The 17,500-nt window shown below is 37.2% G+C and overlaps 1 protein-coding gene across 3 annotated transcripts in view; it reads right to left on the bottom strand.

Annotated features, from left to right (window-relative positions):
- The window catches only part of LOC115232361, an 84,140-nt gene that overhangs the window by 40,201 nt on the left and 26,439 nt on the right, over nt 1-17,500 (bottom strand). The window contains exon 1 of one of the 3 annotated variants that reach the window (XM_036498529.1): nt 5,170-5,193. The exons of the other annotated variants lie outside the window; for them this stretch is intronic. The gene's annotated coding sequence lies outside the window, so the exon portion shown is untranslated. Of the gene's footprint in view, nt 1-5,169; nt 5,194-17,500 lie in introns of those variants that run through there. 3 annotated transcript variants of the gene reach the window in all.

Genomic DNA, 17,500 nt, shown 5'->3' with positions numbered 1-17,500 from the left:
AAATATAACTATGAGTAAGAATGAATATAAATAATTTTCTATATCATCATCATCAACTTAGAGAGAAAGAAAGAATCTTAACAGATTCTTTTCCTGCTTGCATTAATGCTTACTGCAACAGTCTGTTTGTACAAAGTTTATAGCATCGTTAATAAAAAAAACAAAGCTAAGTTTGTAATATAGGCGCAGGAGTGGCTGTGTGGTAAGTAGCTTGTTTACCAACCACATGGTTCCGGGTTCAGTCCCACTGCGTGGCACCTTGGGCAAGTGTCTTCTACTATAGCCTCGGGCCGACCAAAGCCTTGTGAGTGGATTTGGTAGACGGAAACTGAAAGAAGCCCGTCGTATATATGTATATATATGCGTGTGTGTGTTTGTGTGTCTGTGTTTGTCCCCCTAGCATCGCTTGACAACCGATGCTGGTGTGTTTATGTCCCTGTTACTTAGCGGTTCGGCAAAAGAGACCGATAGAATAAGTACTGGGCTTACAAAAGAATAAGTCCCGGTGTCGAGTTGCTCGATTAAAGGTGGTGCTCCAGCATGGCCGCAGTCAAATGACTGAAACAAGTAAAAGAGTAAAAGAGAGAGAGTAAGTTTGTTATGTCTTCCTAATTATATTACTTTTTTCTCATTATGTTTCATTCTCAAAGGTAAAATATCAATCACTCTTTTTCCCCAAAATTGATCCTTCTGAAAGACACTATTTCTCATTCATCAATTTTAAACTGCTATCTTCTTAAACAAATTTTAAAATCATATTTTCTTATATATTAATATCATGTCTTCTGCTATAGCCTTGGGCTGACCAAAGCCTTTTGAGTGGACTTCATAGACAGAAACTGAAAGAAACCCATTGTATATGTATATATATATATATATAATATATATATATATATATACACGAGCAAAACGCCCCCCCCCCCGCCGCCGTCCAGTGGATGGTGCGGATTTGTCAAACATTTAAACCAAATTTTCTCAAAACAACTTGTCTGACCATCCCATTTTGTGGCATTATTTCAAGCCAGCTGGCTTTTTTTGCGCAAACTGCATGTGCATTTTTCTCATGTACGCATAGTATCGATTGCAACAGCTGATGTACTTGCGCATATAAAAACAAATTCCCACGGCTTTATCGATCGCATTCTCACCTGGAATTGATTTTTGTAATTTTTTCAAGACTTATACATGCCCTGATACTGTCAGTGTCTACATATCAAATTTGAGCGCAATCGGATGGAGGATGCCCGAGATCCTAGAAGATACATAGAGACAGACGACAGATTTTATATAATATATATATACATGTATATGTGTGTGTGTGGGTGTGCATGTGTGCTTCTGTATCTGTGTTTGTCTCCCATCACCGCTTATCAACTGGTTTTGGTGTATGTATGTACGTGCGTGTGTGTATAGATACGGATAGCATAAGTGCCAGGCTTTAGAAGAATAAGTACTGTTGTCGATTTATTTGAATAAAAATTCTTGAAGGTAGTGCCCCAGCATGACCACAGTCACAAAAGATAAAATAAAGATATCCTTAATAATTGTTTTCTCTAATAAAATCTTCTTTGAGCTCAAATCTTTTAACTTCAAACATAGCTTTAATCTTTAGTCACAATCATTCATCCTTGATGTAATGACTATGGAGTTATATACATGGATCATAGCAGTAAGTTTTGGGGTGGGGGGAACCAAAACTGAACTCAAAGACCTTTAAATTCCAATACTGACACCTTACATCTACTCATCTCTCTTTCCATCTTTTTTCCATATTCATATAAATAAGCATAAAGATGCTCATACATACACATCTGGAGCTTCTGACCTGATGACATGCACACAGTTACATAATAATTATGGAACACACAGACACACGCATGCACTTGTGTTCTTAAGTGACAGACACACGCATGCACTTGCGTTCTTAAGTGACAGACACACCCACTACGTGAGCGTAAGTTTATCCACATACACGCCCCCCCCCCCCAAAAAAAAACAATTAGCTTCAAGTGATGTCATCAACAAAAGAGCTTTGCCACTTTAGAGACAGCCATGGATTCAGCACATGGATAAAAAATATAACTAAGTCTCATAAGAAAAATTTACATACATAGGTGCAAGAGTGGCTGTGTGGTAAGTAGCTTGCTTACCAACCACATGGTTCTGTGTTCAGTCCCACAGCATGGCACGTTGGGCAAGTGTCTTCTACTTTAGCCTCAGGCCGACCAAAGCCTTGTGAGTGGATTTGGTAGACGGAAACTGAAAGAAGCCCATCGTATATATGTATATATATATACATGTATGTGTGTGTATATGTTTGTGTGTCTGTGTTTGTTCCCCCAACATCGCTTAACAACCGATGCTGGTGTGTTTACGTTTCCGTAACTTAGCTGTTCAGCATAAAAAGACCAATAGAATAAGTACAAGGCTTACAAAGAATAAGTCCTGGGGTCGATTTGCTCGACTAAAGGTGGTGCTCCTGTGTGGCTGCAGGCAAATGACTGAAACAAGTAAAAGAGTATACATGTGTGTATACTGTGTGTATACTGCTCCAGCCTCTGGGATGTCATCCTCACTGTATGTGGCCGAGCATTATCCTGATGGAAGAACACCTTTCATTTTGAAACCAAAGATGGTTGTTTTTCTTCCAGCACTGACTTGAATGACTGGTTGAATGACCAAATCCAAGGTTCTCTGCTAGTTCCTCAACAGTTATGATGGGATTTTTTTCCAACAGGGTTTGCAAGACATCCTCATTGAACTCTACAGATCTTCCAGGATGAAGCTTGTCTTCTAGGCTGTAGTTTCTGGCTTGGAATAATTTGGAATTACCGTTGGCACTGATTTACGTTGTCTGATTCCCATATACTGCATTAAAATTCCTTGCACTTTCCATCGCGCTGTTACCTTTACTGAACTCATAAAGCAAAATATGCCGAATATGTTCGTTTGTCACTTCCAATATAGCTTTGAAAAATAACTGCTGAAATCAAATAGCACTCTTCAAAACTTGCACTAAGAATAAGTACAAGGTGAAATTACTACCTGCTTTTATAGCAAGTTGATACATGTAGTTTATCCCATCCCCCTCGGACTTTTAGTTCATGCAACTGAAAAAACGCATTATTTACGGGATGACCCAATAGATGAAGCTATAAATAATAGCATGTAGAATGTTGGATTAAAAATCCTATTAGATAGAATATATACAGGTGCAGACATGGCTGTGTGGTAAGAAGCTTGCTTTCCCCACCACATGGTTCTGGTTTCAGTCCCACTGCATGGCACTTTAGGCAAGTGTCTTCTAGTATAACCTTGTGTTGGCCAAAACCTTGTGGGTGGATTTGGTAGATGGAAAATGAAAGAGATCTTTCATATATATGCATATATATATATATGTGTGTGTGTGTGTCTCTGTTTGTCCTCTACTGCTTGACAACTGGTGTTGCTGTGTTTATGTCCCTGTAACTTAGTGGTTTGGCAAAAGAGACTGATAGAATAAGTACCAGGCTTAACAAAGAATAAGTGCAGGGGTTGATTCATTTGACAAAAAATTCTCCAAAACGGTGATCTAGCATGGTCACAATCTAATGACTGAAACAAGTAAAAAATTAAAAGATAAAATGATGTGTGCACACATATGTGTGTGTGTGTGTGTTTTGTAGCATTGATTAAACTGCAGGTAAACTTAAGTGTACAAGCAGATTTGAATCCCGGCCGCAGCTGGTTCACTGATCTCTCAAACGTCCTTGAAAAAGAGTTGAACGATAAGACTTCTATATACCCAGTCTTTAATCAATAATGCTGATCATAAAAGGCCAAGCAATTGATTCTGTAGTAAATGTTTATTTTATTATAACTGCACACAGGCACATATGGAGACACAATCATACTCCCTCCCTACCAACTATCTACCAGCCTACCTATCTCTGTCTATCTATCAATATATATATATATATGTGTGTGTGTATATGTTTGTATATCTTTTATCTTTTGTTTCAGTCATTTGACTGTGACCATGCTGGGGCACTGCCACGAATAGTTTAGTCCAGACTTGGCCAACTTGAATGACATTGCGGGTCTACCTTAATCACAGAAAGTTTTTTGAAGGCCTCTTGTATACTGACAAAATTGAAAGCATTTTGCTTTCTCATGCTATTATTACAATAATGAATGAATAATCATTGATTCAACACGAAACATTATCGTTGCAAAAACAGTAGTATCTTTCTTTTTTACTTTTCATTACAATATTTAAGTTTTGATAAAATTTTAAAATGTTTGTTTAGATAAGCCCATTTCAAGAAAGTATCAAGCGGGCTGCAAGATAAAAGTCTGCAGGCTGTGGGCCTCAAACAAATCAATCCTAGTACTTATTTTATTTTCAAAGCTTAGTACTTATTCTAGTGGTTATCCTTTTACCGAACTGCTAGGTAATGGGGACGTAAACAAACCAACACGGGTTGTCAAGCGGTAGGATGGGAGCAAACACACACACACACATTTTTTAAAATTAATGTTTAGCAGAAGCAACAAGGGCCGAGTCACTGTTACTTCTGTTAAATATCAATGAAAATATATACATATACTCATGTCTTGAGTTCTACTTTTTCTGCTTGTATCACACACACTATATATATATATATATGCAGAGAAGGGGAGAGAGAGACTTAGAGACAGGCTGATAGATATATACATATATAATGATAGAGAGAAATTTAGTATATATTCATTATCACACTTTATACACACATATATATAGAGAGATAACGTATACACACTTTCTCTCTCTCTCTCTCTCTCTCTCTCACTCACAAGCACACTCATATACACATGGCACTTTTGGCAACTGATTGATAGATAGATAGAAACTTATGTAGAGATATGAATACACACATACACACACATCGTCAAATATAAAATACACGCATTCTTGTGTAAAGACCAGGTTTGGCGTAGTTACATTTCATTTCAGTGCAAAAATCTAGGTTAATGAGTTGAAAATAGATTTTTGTTGTGCATTGAATTTTTTTGTTAGCTTTACATTTTTTTGTTTTTGCTTTGATAAAAATCAATAAATTCTAAGATAAATTTCGCACATGGAATAATCGGTCGATATGAAAGTTATTATAAAAGCTTAGAATAACAATCAACAAACAGGTGACATACCGCGAAAAGAAAAGTTGAAATCCTATTTCCTCAAACATGTGTAGTGGTTGAAGAAAAGACGAAAAAGACAGACCTCCTCTGGACTGCAAGCAGAATTGGAAAGAAAGACTGCGACCAAACAGCAAAGTGAAATAATTTGTTGAAATTTGCAGCACATGTTTTTCGTTGCTTTTGTTTTCCTTTTGAATTTGTTTTTATTGTTTTTTTTTCTCTCTCTACGGAGTGACATTTAGTTAACTTGGGTACGAAAAAAATAAATAAAATAATACAATATGAATAGAATTGTGTTGAACTGCTTCATTTAACACCCACTCATTCGCGCTTCTAATCTTGTGAACTGACATAGTATATAAAAAGTTTAAGAATTCACAAGGACTGGTAGGCAGAAGCGATTAAAATTGTAGATTCTTTTTCCACACCAGCTTGCTAGATAGATACATTTGACAGCTTATATATATATGGGAATACGACAGGAGGTTGGCGAGTTCATAAACGAAACTGAAACGGACTGACCAAAAATTCTGTTTACAATGAAAGTGGTTTTGTTAATTGTTCTGTGTTCATGTGAAGATTTAGAACTTGATCTAATTACCTCATGCTTATGTCTTTCCCTACGTGTAAATTACGTAAGTTAATAAAGAAGGTTGTTAAAGTTAAATTAGACAACAATGTAACCAAAAGAATGCCAAGAAGCTAGCATTCTCATTGTGAAAAGCCACTGATCACGCTGCATTTGTATTAACACAACCCAACACTCCAGTGCACGTCCACTTAATGCACACTCTGGACTTTATAATTAATGCGATGCCTAACAAACAAACGAGGAAGCCTGTACCTGGACGTTCCGCTTGCTAGGAATAGTAGCCAATCTCTCTCAAATTAGATAATACTGTTTTAAATAAAGGAGGCCGGACAGGGTAATGGTTTCAGAATTACGCAAAAGCTAGCAATTTTCATGGGAGTGGTTTAGTCGATTAGATCAACTCCAGTCGTACACAGGTATTTTATTTTATCGATCTCAGCGGAATGGAAAGCAAAGTTAACCGCGGCGGATTTGAACTCAAAATGGACACTAAAGGGCAATCTTTCGGTATTTGTTGACGACATTATTTAGCCAACAACGTTTCCTCATGATATAGATAAAGAGGCTAGGCTGAAAAAAAAAATAATAAAAAAGGGTGAATGATGTCTCCTCATACCGGCAATCTGCATACCGATACCGAAGCATTGCCAACTAAAGATACTGAAACAACGAGAGAGCCTGTAAACTGGTCGCCCAATATCATAGAAATAACAAAATTTCCTTTAAATTCCATCTTATCGTCTTTATATAGACGGAAGGTTACATGTGTTGATATGTATTGTTTGAAAGACAGGAGAGTCATAAGTAGAACGTTTCTCATCAGAGATTTACTCGATCAGGGTTGATCTTGAAATTCATCAAGGAAAATGTGCTCGAAGGAAGCATTCTAGAAATAGCAACAAAACTCTCACAAATTATACCTTTAGTGCTTTAAAAAGAAAGGGCACTATATCCGAAGAATAAATTAAGACGGGGTGGTCGCAGCTGGTCTTTAATCATATATATATTGGTTCACATTTGAACTGTTGCTAAACAACAATGCTAATAAAAGAAGGGTACTTTGCCAGAAAAATAAAGAGGGAGTAGTTACAGATGAAATGTTTCCTACCATAGGTCAGCTGGTTCAAAGCTGAGCCTGGGAGCTTAACGACACCAACGTTAAAAAAATCTTGGGAAAAAGGACAAAGGTCACACATTCCTTCGTCATTGTGCTTAGCAAGAAATATTTCAAAGATTCAGCTAATATCATACATAATTACATAAAACCAATATCTTTTATATCAAATATTTCCCAACTTTATTCCAAGGTTATATAGCATATTATTACAATAATTTTATGAAACAAAACTTCCCAGTAGTGAGTAAATGAACAGGTTTTTCATAATTTCTTTTTCACTACAAATGAATGCGTTACACCGGATATCACTTCATTCACCCTTTATTGAGAACAAAATATTTCTGCACTCATAGTTAGTAGTATAGCTTTCACTGTAACTTTATACTGATAATATCTATGTTTATTAAAGTAAAACTTCAACATAACAATGGGCTTCATTGTATTACTATATATATTAACTGGGTGAATCTCGGTCAGAATATCCGGTCACGAGTGTTCAGGTGTTCGATGAACTAAACTACCAGGTTCACTGAATTAGCGTGAAAGTGGCTGAGTACACCACAGATATATGTACGCGTAATGCAATTAAAAGGCGGAATCAAGGTGAAACAGTCTGACATGGCTGAACGTTTGACTTCCAGGTATAATCCATCCGATGGGCTTCTACACAGCTTTCGTCCACCCAATTCTACTCTCTCACAAAGTATGTATCAGCTCGAAGTTATAGAAAATGACACTTGCCTACGATGCTACGCAACGAAATCGAAACTGAAACTGCATAATTGCGAAACGAACTTCTTAATCATTTGGTCATGTGTTATTTATACAATTGTATTACATAATGTGTATATACTGAACAAACATACTAAACGAACATTACACACACACATTTAGCCTTTTTGTGATGGTAATGGGGTGATAGTAATAGTATGAACTGTAGTTGTTTGTGATAGAGGCGGAGGCGGCGGTGATAATGGTAGTGGTAGCCGAGGCGGTCAGGGATGACGGTGAGAGTAAGAACTGTGAAAGACAGTGATGATGGTGGTGGAGGGGAAGGCGGCGAAATCAAAGATATTGATGGTGGTGGCGTCAGAAGTCTGAATGGTTTTATATGGTAGATGTGGTAGCGATGGTGGTGGGACTGTTGTTTATCATGCAGCTTTGCAATAAGTTCTAAGTGGACAAATTATATCATTGTTTTGATGAAAAATGTTCATTGCTTGAAAAATATTATCCAAGTTTAATAAAATTTGATATGTACTCAATGCATGAAGTGTCATTGTTGGGCCCAAGGCCTAATGAAGAGCCCTCCACAGGAGCTAGCTTAAAAGCCACCCGATAGGCTCGAAACGTTAAACCCGTTTTCACTTCCCGAGCATTATACATCTGTTTGTTGTCTACACCACCTGTCTTCGTCTTTTGTCTTTTTTTTGCGAATTCTCCCCCTTACACACACACACACACACACACACACACACACACACACACACACACACACACACACACACACACACACACACACACACACACACACACACACACACACACACACACAGGTGTAATATTGCGAAATTTGCTTCGGCTCTCTACATTCAAAGACGTCCATCCCAACGAAATTTCTGGCCTTGTGCCTATGTTAGAAAAGAATATTTATTGCGAAATTCAGACAAGAAAACCTTATCGAACATACGTCGGATCTTGTGTTCGAAAACGTTTAAACTAACAGCCAATCATATGCATTCCATACATCTTGGTACAAGAGCATCCAAACTAAATTCATATTCGCCACCCACACGCAGGCGATGCCTAAGTATCCATACATAAAGAAACATATGAAAATATGTCCGATTATATCCAGGCTTACTGAACCTCAATGACTTATAGCTAGCTATCAGTAAACGTTCTGAATTCCAAGATATTTGAATGTGTGTGTGTGTGTGTGTGTGTGCTCGCGCGCTTTTAGCAATCAGTAACGTTCTGAATTCCAAGATATATGAATCTATCCACTGCATACATACATGCATATTATATAAAATATGTAGTATTTTAATAGACTTAGTTACTAACGCTTATGAACCGGATCAGAATCTATATCAATATTCATTCGAGGGTAACACTCGCAGACAGCTCCATAACTGATTACATTCCTTGTGTTATCTTTCTGTGAGACATTATGTAACTATAGAACATACAGTTCGTCTGACTAGTTTACAGGAAAATACTTAACAACGGTGCCGCGTTTACGCTAAGAGATAAAGTCAAAGAATACGAAGAAGCTTAATGTAATTGGTTTAAATATTCTTTTCTACTCTCTCTTTACTCTTTTACTTGTTTCAGTCATTTGACTGTGGCCATGCTGGAGCACCGCCTTTAGTCGAGCAAATCGATCCCCAGGACTTATTCTTTGTAAGCCTAGTACTTATTCTATCGGTCTATTTTGCCGAACCGCTAAGTTACGGATATGTAAACACACCAGCATCGGTTGTTAAGCGATCTTAGGGGGACAAACACAGACACACAAACATGTACACACACACACACACACCACACACACACACACACACACATATATATATATATATATATATACACATACATATATACGACGGGCTTCTTTCAGTTTCTGTCTACCAAATCCACTCACATGGCTTTGATCGGCCCAAGGCTAAAGTAGAAGACACTTGCCCGAGGTACCACGTAGTGGAACTGAACCCGGAACCATGTGGTTGGGAAGCAAGCTACTTACCACACAGCCTCTCCTCCGCCATATATGTATTTTTTTCTTGTTTCAGCCATGGGACTGCAGCCATGCTGGGGCACCGCCTCGAAGAGGGGTTTTGTCGAACAAATAGCCCCCAGTATCCATTTTTAAGAAAAGTACATATTGTAGTGTTTTCTTTCGCCGAACGGCTAAGGTACAGGGACATAAACAAACCAACATTTGTCGTTAAGCGGTGAGTAGATGTTGGACAAATCCAAAACATACACACATACATACAACGGGCTCCCATACAGTTTCCAACGGGCATCCATACACTTACTAAATTCACTCACATGCCATTGCACATTTCTTGATAGTTTTGTCACAAGTTCGCCTTTATCTTGATGCACAGAGACGCACCTTTGCAGTTACTGTTAATGAAACCAGATCCTTAAACTTAAGTCTTCTATTACAATTTCATTCGCACCAACGTTACTTTATATGGGTATGAAATCGGCTTCAGTACTTGAATAGGATTACAGGCAGTACGATAGAATATCTTCTATTGATAATAGATTAAATAGTTTTAAATTTTGACACAAGGCCAGCAATTTTAGGGAAGGGATAAGCCAATTACATCGACCCCAGTGCTCAACGGGCACTTATTTCATCGAGCTCGAAAGGATGAAAGGCAAAGTCGACCTCGAATTAAAGTCGACCCAGAATTAAAACTCAGAACCTACAGACGACGAAATGATGCGAAGCATTTAGTCCGCCGTGCTGACGATTCTGCCAGTCATAAATATGTCGATAATAACGATTCAACTTCGAATGCTCATTTTTCACCCTCTCAGTAACGCAATTGCCATCACAGAATTTCTTCCACCACAAATGATCTCATTCTTATAACATCGTTGTGACCAAGGTTAGGTAGTCAACCATGACCTGTCACACAATACACCTACGGAGGTAATGAAATGTCTTATTTCTACTTTCTATGTTAACATGTCAGAAAACTAATAACTGAAAAATCTGGATTTTTCGCAGTTAGAGCGCAATCATTTCTGTTCAAAAAATAGTATCCCTACTGAAACAAGTACCAGGATAATAAAAATGAAATAAACGTTCTATATATACATGTGTGTGTATGTGTGTGTGTGTGTGTGTGTGTGTGTGTAACACTATGAAGACCTCGTCAGATGCGGCAAAAGGCAACCAAATCTCCCTCAAATCACACCTTGCCGTCTTAACAAGTATATAAAGAAAACGACACATTGGATGATATAGTCTTATATAAATCTAAAAAGGCGAGATGGACACAACTTGAATGTCTTTGACCATAGGTCTACTTTATCAAGACCTGGTGCCAAACAACAACAACAACAACGGCACTAGTAACAACAGCTACAATTTGTCTTTAACTATTGGATGAGACATCGAGATATGCTAACCAGAATGCAGTCTATTGATTGATTCACCATGGTAATAAATACATTGTTTGTTCATATTTGAGTTCATAAGAAACAGACCAGAAGACTCTCTTATTATTATTCGTACACCCACTGTAACGCAGTGCCAACACTGTTTATGTATCAACATCGAATCAGTTCTATTAATAAAACTGTTCCAGTTTGCATTGTAGTATCGTTCAATTATTGAAACTGGTCATAAAATGCTTTAATAATAATAATAATAATAATAATAATAATAATACAATAAGATTTCAATATATTATGTTAACGAGTAGTATTTGGTTTATTGTGACCTGTGTAGCGTGACTAAGCTATATAAGATACTAATTTATTTAATCATAATTTCCACTGTTTTATTATTATTAATGTCACCGAGGCCGATTTGGGTTTTCATCCTTTAGGGTCGGTAAAATAGGGATCAATCAAGTACAGAGGTCGATGTAATCGACTTCCCCTCCCATCAAAATTGCTGGCTTTGTCTCAAAAATTAGAAGGAAATTATTAGTACTATATCAAATTCAAAATTTTCTACTTATGTTAACTAGTAGGCGTAGCTGTGTGGTTAAGCAATTCGCTTGCTATCAGTTTCCGTGTTCGATACCTGGGGTAAGTATCTTTTTGACCAAAGCCTCGGGTCGACTGAAGTTTTGTGAGTGGTGTTCGTCTGGTCTATAATATTTGTTTCAAATTTTGGCACAAGACCAGCAATTTTGGGGAAGCGAGTATGTTGATTACATCGACCCCAGTGCTCAACTGGTGCCTTTTTTTATCGAACCCGAAAGAATGAAAGGCAAAGTCGACCTCGGCGGAACTTGAACTCAGATCGTAAAGACGAACGAGAAGCCGCTAAGCATTTTGCTCGGCGTGTTAACTATTCTGGCAGTCGGCCCAGTTTATAATATTACCACCTGGCTCTTTGGTGCATTTACGCCTTCCATCTAAAGATAGGTTCCCTCCCCACAAGTCATGAAAGTCTTGAAAAAATTTATGGGAGCTCCCGTTCCTCCTTTAAGTCATTAAATGCAATAATCAAAACAGCATTTGGGATTCATCTTTTCTAGTTAATAACCATAAAGCGTGAAAGGTATCAGTCATCCTTCATCGTCCGTCCGCTAATAATGAATCATATCTGAACCCGGAAAGGGGACCCTTTTTCTTTGAGTATTTTTCTTTTATATTTGAAGAATAATTTACTTCTAAAGAAAATTGCAATCATATGCTTGAAATTCACATTCATTCAAGGAGCATTATTTTGAGTAACATCCTCCGTTTTCTTTGTTTCCTTTCATCTCTTCCTTTACTTTTTGTGTTACAGATGAAAAGAAACACCCACTTTTATATTGAGAGAGGACTCAACGAAAGATTCACCTTTAACTGTACTGAAAGTAGCAGTGTTGGCCTCGGTTACTTTTGTGCAAACAGATGAAAGGAAAGGAGTGGATGAAGAAAGAAAACGAAATTGGACTGTATATTCTGTAAGATATAATCCAGTTTTTTTTTTTAAACTTAAGATCTTGCAGATTATATAAGTATTTTGTCGGCTGTTGAAGAAAACATTAGATGAATATAAATCTTTTTTTAAAAATCACAAAATAAAAAAATAGCCATCTATGTATCTTACACTGCTGATACACCAGTTACTACAGTGTTTGTGAGAAAATATAAATTAGAAAACTAGCATTTAGAAATGATAGAAAAGGTCCGCTTAATAATCCCTTTAGTAATGAAGTTTAGACGTTTCTGTAAAGAACTGCAGTGAAACAGACAGTGTTATTACTTTCTTAAGACACAATTAAGGCGGCGAGCAGGTAGGATCGTTAGTACGTCGGACTAAATTGCCTTGTTGCATTTCGTCTATCTTTATGTTCTGAGTTCAAATTCTGCCGAGGTCGACTTTGCCTTTCATCCTTTCAGGGTCGATTAAAATAAGTACCTGTCGAGCACTAGGGTTGATATAATCGATCAGCCCCGTCCCTTAAAAAATTTGATTTGTGCCTAGTGGAGAAAACAATATAAAGGATACGATTTACAGATAAAAACTCGAGACTAATTTATACAATTAACAATGTTTTTCCAACAACACGTTCAAGTGTACCAAGTGAAAAGAAGTTCATGTTACTATTAGAAATAAGAGTATTATTTTCAATAGAATTACGAGTAAGCAAACGATAATCTGAAGCTTTCTCAACTAGGAAGTTACTCCTACCGAACAATCTGTCACTAAATACTCTTGATCGTATACAGATCATGTTCTGAAGATTAATAGTACTTTGTTTTAATCCTGTTAAGCGAGATATTTTGTCGACTGACCTTGATCTTCTTGTTACCTGCCGTGCTAAGTTGACCTTTCTCTGTCAATATATTGCTTCAAATGTCACTGCAATGACAATCTAATTAGTTAACCAAACTTTTCTAATTATACCATGTTCAGTTTGGTATTCTACTGAATGATATATGTTGCTAGCTTGTCTGGTCTCCCTGTTTAAGTAAAATCTACTGATTGGCACAAAGCACCAAATCTACAGAGGATTGATAGTATGAGAGTGTATGAGATGTTAATACATTTTCTTTCTATTGGTATCAACGGCGCAGAAGAAGTGAATTAGCAACGAGTGAAAATAGAAACCGGGTCACGGACTCAGATCGCACAGAAGTTACTGCTACTGAAGGACGATTGGTTATTTAAGCCAATAAAGGCGGCGAGCTGGCAGAAACGTTAGCACGCCAGGCGAAATGCGTAGCCGTATTTCGTCTGCCGTTACGTCCTGAGTTCAAATCCCACCGAGGTCGACTTTGCCTTTCATCCTTTCGGGGTCGATAAATTAAGTACCAGTTACGCACTGGGGGTCGATATAATCGACTTAATCCGTTTGTCTGTCCTTGTTTGTCCCATCTGTGTTTAGCCCCTTGTGGGTAGTAAAGAAATAGATTGGCTATTTAAGCCAGGATCCGAACAAAAGCACCCATGGAACAAAAGAAAAATTCTCTCCCACTCTATGAGAACACCCCCTGAAGCAAAACTCCTTTGCAATATCCCCTGCTCCGTCTCTACGTGCAAAGAATAATAAAAGCTCCTTGGTTAAAGTTTTATTATTTCATCTGCAACATTTTTCGCTCTATTCCTTCCCTAAACATTTTCCCATCAAAATAACGAAAGTACGGCTCGCTATATTAAACAAAAGTAAATGTCATATACATCAGTATAAGTGTTCATTCTCTTCCTATAACTATACGTTACGGAAATCAGATATATAATTAATAAATTGATAATTTAATTTTATATAATTTTTCCTTCTGAAAATCTTAATGTTTACATATTCATTTATTTATTCTTTTATCGCAGATGTTCTTTCCTACTTATGTCTTCAACGTTGTGGGCATTTCCTCGACACTAATGTAATTTCATATTCGGTCCAGTTGTTATTTAACAATTTCATAGAAATCATTACCGTTAATAGTGCTGCTTTTACTGTGCCTACTTGTTAATTGATAACAGATGCGACAACGTATTTGCCGACGATTTATTAATATATAAACTTATAACGATGCCGCATCCATCTCATCAAGAGCAACATCTCTGGACTATACTTGTAGGGTTCATACCAACTAGAACCAAATTCTCTTCCCATTGTGTCGTCTTCATTTCATTATAACATCGGCTATTAAGACGGCCAGCCGGCAGAATCATAAACATACCAGGCAAAATGCTTTGCGGTATTTCGTCTACCGTTTCTTTCTGAGTTCAAATTTCGCTGTGGTCGATTTTGCCTTTCATCCTTTCGGGGTCGATAAAATAAGTACCAGTTGATGTAATTGACTTACCCATTCTCTAAACTTCCTAGCCTTGTGCCAAAATCAGAAACCAATATAACGTCAATTATTAGAAACTGGTTTCTTACGAAGGTGCAAGAACGCAAAATTATAAATGTGATGCTTTCTATTTTTTGTCTTCTTCTACTTGCTAATGTCATTGGGCTGCGGTCATGCTGGGGCACCGCCTTGAGGAGTTTAGTCGAACGAATCGACCCCAGTATTTATTTTTGAAGTCTGGTACTTATTCTATCGGGGACGCAAACCAACCAACACCGGTGGTTATTAAACGATGGTGAGGGAACACAGACCTCGGAAGGCATTGGTTGGTCGGGAGCTATAGTAGCAGACACTTGCCCAAGATTCCACGCAGCGGTACTAAACCCGAAACCACATGATTGGAAAGCAAGCTTTGTTAGCCACACAGATTAATCCATAATATCACTAAAATATGCATGATTTTCTTTATATAATTACCTAAGATAGTTCTTGGGAGGAGATGGCCAAAGCAATGAACACCGACTTAATATTTCACTTCATTTAGTTCAATGCCCAAGCATTCTGATTAAATCTTAACTGATTTTGCTCGTTTCTGGAGTTCAATAAAATTCAATCCAACCAATAGTATGCTGATTTCGATTCTCAAGGGAAAAAAATTCCAATATAATCATAATTACTTATTAGGCTTTCTCACTCCACTTGACATTTTCCATTGGCATTCATTATATGAAAACACAAACTTAGTAATATACTTAGAGTCATTAAAGGCCACACTGGAATCGCACTTCTGCATGAGGTTACCCACCACTACCTCAACATCTATATATGCATACGTACACTCACACTCAAACATATATATACTTAAACACACTTAACAAAGTTTACTTCCATTTTAGTAATATTGATTTCTTGCATAGAAACAATGCTTTGGATTGGATTTATGGAGAAAATATTGTGATATCGTGTGATACTTGTAATTTTTTTTAAAGCATTAGCTAAATGACTGATACCAAGATTAGAAACCCATATTAGCTCAAAAATTGACTCTCTTTTTCAGTGCCACAAAAAGCGGCGTAGCTAGAGTGTGTGCTGCCCAGGACGGCCCTTAAGTTTGTCTCCCCCGACCTTATAGGAGCTGGAGGAAAGTCGGGAATAAGTTTAAGAAGATGCAACGGTTTAATTTTTATGCTTGAAGAAACGTTACACGTGGAAACTCAAGAGTAACGACTCGTTGTTTTCAGCCGTAAACACACACACACATACACACACACAAACACACACACGCACGCACACATAACACATACTAACACACATATCATCATCGTAATTACCAACATGCATGTATATAAATGTGTCCGCTCCCGCAGTGCCACTGAAATCTACAAAACTGGTGTTATTTATTAAGAAAGGAAATCATCCACCATGCTGATACAAAGAAAGAAAATATGGTACCTGATCGCAGAATTTTGTTTAATAGAAATATAAGAAATATCCGAGAACAATTTTAAAATGTGTGTATAGATTTTCCAACAGAACAGCATGTTACGTTTGAGATATAGAGAGTCACCAGTTTCTTGAAAAATGTCTTAGATATATAGTTCAGCCGGAAGCTGACTTTGTATAGTTTTGATGTTTGCCGCCAATGTTTCGATATGTTATCGATCGAAGGTAATTCAGCTAAGTAAGGCATTTGTAAATGTCAGGTACTTGAAAGTGTAGTGGTGGATATTAACATGTTACAAATGCGGCTAAATACCTACATATTAAGAGTTTTGTAAACGTCAGCATATATGTATATTTTTTCAAAATTCCTCAGAATTTATCAAATAAGGAATTCAATACACCCCATGTCGATTTTACACATACACACACACACACACAAATATTTTTTAGAACTTCTTTAGAATTATAGAGTAAGGAGGGATTAAATACACCCCACGTTGATTTTTATATATATATAATGTTTATGCATACGTATATATTCTTATATGTATATATTTATATGTACGTACACACACACACACACATACATATATATGTACGTATGTGTGCAAATAGTTAATATATGTGTAGGCGTAAAGATCTATGACGCATGCGTGAAATTATGGCTGTCAGTATGTTCATTTTTGAAGAATTCTAGAGAACATGAGAAATGATCTTCTGCATTTATAGAAAAGAACCAGAAATAGCGGAACTGCGAATATACGCAGTTGTAAATGAGAAATACGGTGACGAAAAACAGATAATCTTGCAGACTTACAGACATCCAACCACCTGTTACTCACATGCGCAGTGTTCTATATATACGGGTGTGTGTATGTGTGTGCGGGCGTGTGTGTGTGTGTGTGTGTATGTATGTGTGCGTATGTATGTGTGTGTGTGAATGTATGTGTGCGTGTGTATGTATATTCGTTTATTTGCTTATGAATCTATATTTAGTTTGAGCAAATCTAATTCTAATTAAACTTAATTTAATTTGGAATTCGGTATGCAGTTTTCCTTTACAGGTGAGGGCTGTGGGATTAAAAACAATAGTTCCATAGACTTGGGTATAGTCTAATATTTGCAGAACCATAGATAGGAATTGGCTATCGTCTAACCAACTTTGGAACGCAGCGCAATCTGCCACTCATTTTGTAGGCAGTTGC

Source organism: Octopus sinensis, linkage group LG2 (assembly GCF_006345805.1).
Source record: "Octopus sinensis linkage group LG2, ASM634580v1, whole genome shotgun sequence".
Classification (NCBI taxonomy): domain Eukaryota; kingdom Metazoa; phylum Mollusca; class Cephalopoda; order Octopoda; family Octopodidae; genus Octopus; species Octopus sinensis.
This window is presented reverse-complemented; position numbering and strand designations above follow the sequence as displayed.